Source organism: Pseudonaja textilis, chromosome 15 (genome assembly GCF_049901715.1).
Source record: "Pseudonaja textilis isolate UNSWEBS1 chromosome 15, rPseTex1.2, whole genome shotgun sequence".
NCBI classification, from domain to species: Eukaryota; Metazoa; Chordata; class Lepidosauria; order Squamata; family Elapidae; genus Pseudonaja; species Pseudonaja textilis.
In genome coordinates, this window is record NC_142004.1 from 7,581,382 (window position 1) to 7,589,120 (window position 7,739).

The following is a 7,739-nucleotide window of genomic DNA, read 5'->3' on the forward strand; positions in this document are numbered from 1 at the left end:
TGGCAGGCGGGCTTTAGAACATAGAACGTAAAATAAACAGAGTTGGAAGGGACCTTGGAGGTCTTCTAGTCCAACCCTCTGCTCGAGCAGGAGACCCTATATCCATTTCAGATAAATAATTGTCCAATCTCTTCTTATGAACCTGCAGTATGGGGGCATTCACAACTTCTGGAGGCAGGAAGCTTTAAGTTAACACCACTTGCTGGGACGGAAGAAGGGAAGGGACGGTGTATCCAAGCCCATGTTCCTTGGGAAAGGAGTAGGGTCAAAGTCATTGGCACACCTCAACCTCCCCTTTTGGGGTCAGATTGCCAGCCTCTGTTCACAGCACCAGTCTCTGACAAATGCTTCACAACAGTGACTTTTAACCTCTATGGATGACCTCACTAGTTGTGTTCAATCCACCCATCCATTAAAACAAACCACTAGCTTCAGAGTCCTTGACCACACATCACACCTATCCAGGTATATAGTCCATAAATGAATTTCATAGATGTACACACATCAAACCTTACACTTACCTGGTCTTTACAGTATGGTCCATCAAGCAACTTCATACATGTACACACCTATGCACACCCCCCCACATCAAACCTTAAATCTTCCCAAGTTTATTATAATCCATAAACCAACTTTATACACACACACACCCTACATTACACCAACCTGACTCTATATAATCCATAAATCAACTTCATAATGAAGTACACACATACACATCAAACCTTATACTTACCCTGGTCCATGAAGCCACTTTGTACATTGTTACACACAAATACACGCCCCCACACACACCTTACATCCCTCCTATTCAAGTCTAAACGGCTCATAAAGCAACTTCATTGATGCACACACAAACAGAGACACAAACACTCACACACTGATCAAACCTTCCCACTCCCAGGCCTATCAACATACACACAGGCACACACACACATATGTATATCCTACATCACACCTACCCAGCTCTATATAGTCCATAAATCAACTTCATACTAATGTACACACACACACATCGAACCTTACAGTCCATGAATCAACTTTGTACACGGATACACACAAATACACCCACACCCACAAGTTACCCTCTACATCACTCCCATCAAGCAACTTCATAATGTAGATGCATACACAGACAGGCAGGCAGGCAGGCAAGCACACACATACACACACACACACCACATCAAACCTTTAAACCTTCCAGGGTCTACATACCCCATAAACCAACTTCATAGAAACACACACACACACAGACACACACAAAACCCTATTCTCCACCTCACCCCTACCCAGCTCTACAGAGCCAATTAAAGCCCTTGTCCTACAACGCAACCTACAAAGCACACAAACACACACACAACCCCCACAAGGGAAGGACCCAGACAGATTCTCTCTCACACACCCAGAGACACGCGTGTGTGTTGCAAAACACGTGTGCAGGCCATCCCCACCTACCCCCATGGGCAGAGACAGCCCCCCCCCCTCCAGTCTCCCCAGACAGGGAGGCGTATTTCGAAGTGTGTGTGTGTGTGTTTGCACAAGGGTGTGACTTTTATACACACAGACACACAGAGACACATACAGCCCCCTCCCAGCCCCGCAGCCCCCTCCCCGCTCCCAAGTCCGGCCCGGCCCTTCGCCCCACTGACCTGCCCGGCTCGGCTCGGCCCGAGCCGCCCTTCCTCCTCCGAGACGTGGCGCGGGAGTCAGGCGGGGCGCAGGCGGGGCGCAGGCGGGGCGCAGGCGGGGCGCAGGCGGGGCGCAGGCGGGGCGCAGGCGGGGCGCAGGCGGGCCGACGCCGCCCCCTTCCCCGCCGGACGGCCTCCCCTTCCTCCTTCTTCTGCTCCGCCCACAGCCCGCCCGGAGGCGCCTCGGGACGCTCCGCGGCCGCACCGACGACCTGCCTGGATATCGGGGAAAGCCAGCGTCGGGGGGGAAGGGGGGCCCGAATGGAGACCGGAACGGAAGGAGCGGGGCGCTTTTTCCGCCCGAGCGTCGGATGGGTTTTGGCGACGGAACTTCCGGGAAGGAGGAGGGGGAGGGGGGGTTGAGCGAGAGAAGGAAGAAAGGAGGAGCGAGGAGGGATGACGCGCCCTCGCCCCGCCTTCTGAGTTTGCCCCGCCTCCGTTTCCTCTCCGCCTCCGGGAAGGTTTAGCTTAGTCTTTCCCCGACGGCGCGCCCTCTGGTGGCTGAGTTCTTTTTGGCTGCCGCGCAGGGAGCGTTGCAAAGGGGGTTGGGGGTCTCCGTTGTCCCCCTCCCACAGCACAACTGGGGGCGCCAGGTGGGGGAAGCTGCTTTCAGGACGGAGTGATGGAGCGGCAGCCTTTTTGGAAGTTGTATATACAAGCATACATGCACACACACACACGTGCAGTATAAATACACATACACACGGGGACACACACTTATATGCATGAGTACGCCTATGTGCATATGGCACACAGAGATATACACAAATATACAGTTTAACATGCACATAAACACATTTATACTTATGCATATACATATAGACACAGAGAGGGACAGAGGGAGGGACAGAGATATACGTAGATAGATCATAGTTGATAGACAAATAGATATGGATGGACGGACAGACAGATAGGTGAATGACAGAAAGTTTAAGACAGATGGGTGGGTGGATGGATGGATAGATAGAATAGATATAGAGTGATAGAATGATGGAGATAAGGGAAAGGATGGATGGAGGATGGATAGAGAGATGATAGAGATAGATAAGTAGATAATAGATATTTACACATGTATATGTATGCACACGGATATACACAAATACACAGAAACGTAGTTTATACACACCTATATTTATTTTTATTTATTTATGTTATTTGTCAAGCATGTATGAGAAAACAATATAAGTATGAACATAACATATAAACATAAGAATAAACTGGCATGTGTACATACTGTACATAATAAATGAATACGAATAAATGGGGACAGTAGGACAGTTATATACACACACACTCACACACATATATACACAAACATATGCACAGATAAATGCACAAGTTATACATAGACACACACACAGAGATACATATATATAAAGAGCCACAAACACACACCTTCCTTTTTTTCAAAACAATTTTTTTAAAAACAACCAAACCTGATGATATGTAGAACCTTGTCCACTAGAGGGCACTGTTCTTTTCCTTTGAAATGAGTTGCGAGATTTGTCTCTCCATAAGTTAGCATTGGAGATGCTCAAGGCTGTTTATTTATTTATTTTTTTTTGTCAATTGCTTACAAGATAATAGGTATAAGTAAAAACATAGTTATGAATTCATTGATACATATAAGAAAAATAAAAGGAAACATTAGGACAGGGACAGGCACGTTGGTGCGCTTATGCACGCCCCCTACAGACCTCTTAGGAAAGGGGTGAGGTCAATAGACAGTCTAAGGTTAAAGTTTTTGGGGTTTGGGGAAGAAACCACAGAGTCAGGTAGAATATTGCAGACATCGACCATTCTGTTGCTGAAGTCGTATTTCCTGCAATCAAGTTTGGTGCGGTTTACCTTGAGTTTGTATATATTGTTTGCTCTTGAGGAATGCATTTTTTTAAAAAGGGAATAAAGCCAAAAACACTTGGAGAAAAAGCAAGAATTTTGAAGGTATCCAGAATGTACCTCTTCTCAGCCTTAAAACTGCCTTCTTTTTCTTCTCCCTCAATTTCAAGAAACTTATAATGGGGCAAATGAAGCTGTAGAAGGCATTACGGTCTGTCTTCTGGAGAGTTTTCAAGGTATCTTCTACACCGGGAGGTCAAATTTATGACCTGATTCATGGGTGCTTTGCCTATTGTAGGAGTCTGGACAATTCTAGGAGTTACCAAGATATTGTAAGGCCACCCAATGTTTTTACACCATCCTTTCTTCAAGGTTAAGCCGTTTGGAACAGCTGGAGACACATATCTGCAAATGCTTCTACTTCTCCTTGCAGGAATTTGTGGAATTTCCTCAACTATGTAAGCATCTGTGCACCCACATATTTGAGACTCAGTGGGAGAGGATGAATCTGTCCCACAAAATGGAGAAGACAACTTTGGAGGACTAAACCCTTTGGTACTTTAACATTGGTTGGTAGAACAATTAATCATCAATTATTATTTTCTTTTTAAGAAGAGACTGGATAACCGTTTGTCTGAAACGGTTTCCTGCTTGAGGGATCAGACTAGATGACCTCCAAAGTCCTTTCCAACTCTGTTATTCTGCTAATCCCCTGGGAAGGTTTTTCAGATCCAAAGAAGGTCAGTTTTTGCTCTGTTTTTTTTTTTTTTTTTTTTAGAAAAACATCCTCTCTCTGTTAATTGTTCTGGACTCACCGGGATATTCCAATTAAATTATGAGCTTGTCACCCAAAAGATGTCAAAATGTTTTCTCTGAAACTTGGCTTTGGAGGATTAAGGCATTGAAAGCATGGAGGGGCCCCTTCTCGTGATGCGTCCTTTCAAAATTCCAGCTCAAGCCTCCATTTCTTTTCTTCTCCTGAACGCAAGAATGACTACCATCTGTCAGAAATGGTGTAGTAGGGTCTCCTGATAACAGATCACAGATAATCAGAGTTGGTAGGGACCTTGTAGGTCCTCTAGTCCAACTCCTGCCCAAGCGGGAGACCCTTCACCACTTCTGACAAATGGCAGTCCAGTCTCTTCTTGAAAGCCTTCAGTGATGAAGCTTCCACAACTTCCAAAGGCAACTTCTATTCCATGGGTTGATCGTTCTCACTGTCAGAAAATTCCTCCTTATTTCCAAGTTGAATCTCTCCTTGATCAGTTTCCATCCATTATTCCTTGTCTGGCCTTCAGGTGCTTTGGAGAATAGCTTGACCCCTTCCTCCTTTCTGTGGCAGCCCCTCAAATACTGGAAGACTGCTATCCTGTCTCCCCTGCTCCTTCTCTTCACTAGACTAGCCATGCCCAGTTCCTGTACCGTCCTGCTTGGGCAGGGGGTTGGACTAAATGACCTACAAGGTCCCTTTCAACTCGGTTCATCTCTCTCTTAAGACTGAATGTTGACACAAGAGAGGGTCCCCAGGAAAACTCAGAAAGTCATCCAGGACTCTTGGTTCAAGAGTCTCGGAAAAAGTCTGCAGTTTCCTAAAAGCCACAACCAAGCAACGGTGTTGTGTAGGAGAGGCCAGAATTTTCTGCCCACTAAGATTTTAAGCAGCTTGTGAGGACAACAGTGTTGTAATGACGAGGCAGTCGGGTTGTTTGATCATGAACAACTGAATCATGATGATCTTTATTGGAGTCTAGTCTTGCATTTATACACATTTTTAGTTACCCTCCATCACTGGTTAACTTTGGTTACTGCTTAACTTTCGTTACTGTTTAGCACAGCAATTAATACAGTTAATTATCTCTAGTTAAAGTCTAACATATGTTTACTTCCTCTCTCTAATCCTCCTTTAGATTAGTGACTTTGTTGGCCTGAGTTGTATTTGCTTGGAAACATTCTTTATCTGAGGTTTGCCATCCGAGATTGGAACATTCCTGCAATTACAACTCTACACAACAGGACCCCACACTCACTAGCACTGATGATGTCACGCAGTTGGGTCATGAAATGTCTGCAAGGAAACAAACGGAGCTCAGAGAGCACCAAGGACCCCACAGCTCTCCTCCTCTTCTTCCTTCCTTTCCTCCTCTTCCTCCTCCTCCCTCTCTTCTAGCCCCGATGATGTGACCCAGTTGGGTAATAAAACATCTGCAAGAAAACAACCAAGCTACCCCATAGTTCTCCTCCTCCTCCAACTTCCCTCTCTTCTAACGCTGATGATGTGATCTAGTTGGGTCATGAAACGTCTGCAAGAAAACAACCAAGCTCAGAGAGCACCAAGGACGCCACAGTTTTTCTCCACAATGTCCACTCCTTTCTAGTACTGATGATGTTCCCTAGTTGGGTAATGAAACGTCCACAAGAAAACCACCAAGCTCAGACAGCACCAAGGACCCTGAGCTGCAGCTGTTCTCCTTTGTGAGCATAGATGAATCCCAGGATTAATATCATACCAACAACAAGAAGTAACTCTGAGCAACAGAGCTTCTCTCCTGTTGGAAGAAGGCCAATCATTCTCCTGGACTTGAACTTGGTTCAACCACCACGGAGTCAACTCACTCCCACAACACTGTCAAATGACTTAGCAAGACTGCATTACTATTCTTCTTCTCGTCCTTCCTATTACCTATTTCTTCCCACTTACAACTATAACCGGGTTGCTTGTATCTTTACACTTTATATTGTTTTATTTGTTTTCCTGGTATGTTTTGATTGCGTATTAGTAACCTATGTATGATCTGATTGCTGATTAGTAACCTGTGACTGTCACTAAGTGTTGTACTTTATGATTCTTGATGAATGTATTTTATTTTTTTCTTTAGGTACACTGAGAGCATGTGCACCCAAGATAAATTCCTTGTGTGTCCAATCACACTTGGCCAATAAAGAATTTTATTCTATTCTGTTCTTCTATTCTGTTAAGAGTTGGGGCGGGTGTCACCATCAACCCAAAGGATGAATCCCCCTCTTTGAGTTGACCCCTCCCTCAATTGTAACCCGACAATGAGCATCTTCTCAGCCTGCAGTGAGTCAAAGCAGAAGGTGTCTAACTTGCAATAAGAACCGTAAGATGGAAATAACAAAAATATGCCATGAAAACCCTTCCACAGTTGGTGGCACCCGAGGAAGAGGTTTTGAGTTGGTCCCATCAACACAAGATGGGTGGCCTTTCTATTCTCAACGCAGTTATCATTTCTAAGAGGTCATTTATACCTGCGTATTAACATAATTTCTGCACAGAGCTGAGCTTTGCCTTCTGTTTTTCTAGCAATGCTTCCACAGAGCCTTCTTGTTTCTTCCTTTCCCCTTTGCGCCCCCTTTCCTGCTTCTAAAATTTGTGGTGGATGTTGGAATGAGAAACATCGAGGAAAAAAATAGATATATTTATGTGCAGAAGACGAAATAACACGATGGCTCATGTTCCTCAATAGATGCGCTAAGGGAATAAGGGAGAAGCCCCCAGTTACTGGTTTATTTGCGCTATGAAAAATTTCAGACATAAGGGGCGTCTTTAAAAACTTTCTGCCTTTTCCTCACTTGTTGGTCTTAAGGTGGCCCAGCTGTACACGAAGATAGTATAATTGGGAGAAGAGAAGAAAAGAAAAGAAGAAAGGAATTGAGAGGGAAAGGGAGGAAGAGGGAAGAGGGCAATGGGAAAAAAGAAAAAGAAGGAAGAAAGGGAAGAAGGAAGGGATGCAAAAAGAAAAGGGGAAGAGAGAGAGAGAGAGAGAAAAGGAGAGAGAAGGAAGGGAAAATTGAATGAGAGAGGGGGAGAAGGAAGTAAAAACAAGCAGTAGAAGAAAACGGGAAGAAAAAAAAGGAAAGAGAAGGGGAAGGAAGGGGCCACCTTTGCGGGGGGGACTTCTCCCTTCTTTCTTAGACTCTATAAAAGAAAAAGGAACCCCAAAACAGAAAAAGGGGGACCCCAAGCAGCCGGCCGGGACAAGCGCAACGGCGCCTCCTTTCCTTCTCCCGTTAACCGAAGCTGCGGCCGCGCCCCCCGCCTCAAACAGGGCTGGCTAGAGGAAGGGGGGGGGAGATCTCGAAGCCCCCACCCCTCCCGTCGCAGGTGACCCGCCCGCCCCGGGGAGGCGGCCAGGAAGGCGACTGGACAGCAGCCCGGGAGGAGCGGACAACCGGGCAGCGTCGGGGGAGGAC

General features: G+C 45.8%; 1 protein-coding gene across 3 annotated transcripts in view; it reads right to left on the minus strand.

Annotated features, from left to right (window-relative positions):
- The window catches only part of GOLGA3 (golgin A3), a 37,498-nt gene extending 35,769 nt beyond the window's left edge, over positions 1–1,729 (minus strand). For all 3 annotated transcript variants that reach the window (XM_087913401.1, XM_087913400.1, XM_087913399.1), the window contains exon 1: positions 1,650–1,729. The gene's annotated coding sequence lies outside the window, so the exon portion shown is untranslated. The remainder of the gene's footprint in view (positions 1–1,649) is intronic.
- Between the last annotated feature and the right edge of the window lie 6,010 nt (positions 1,730–7,739).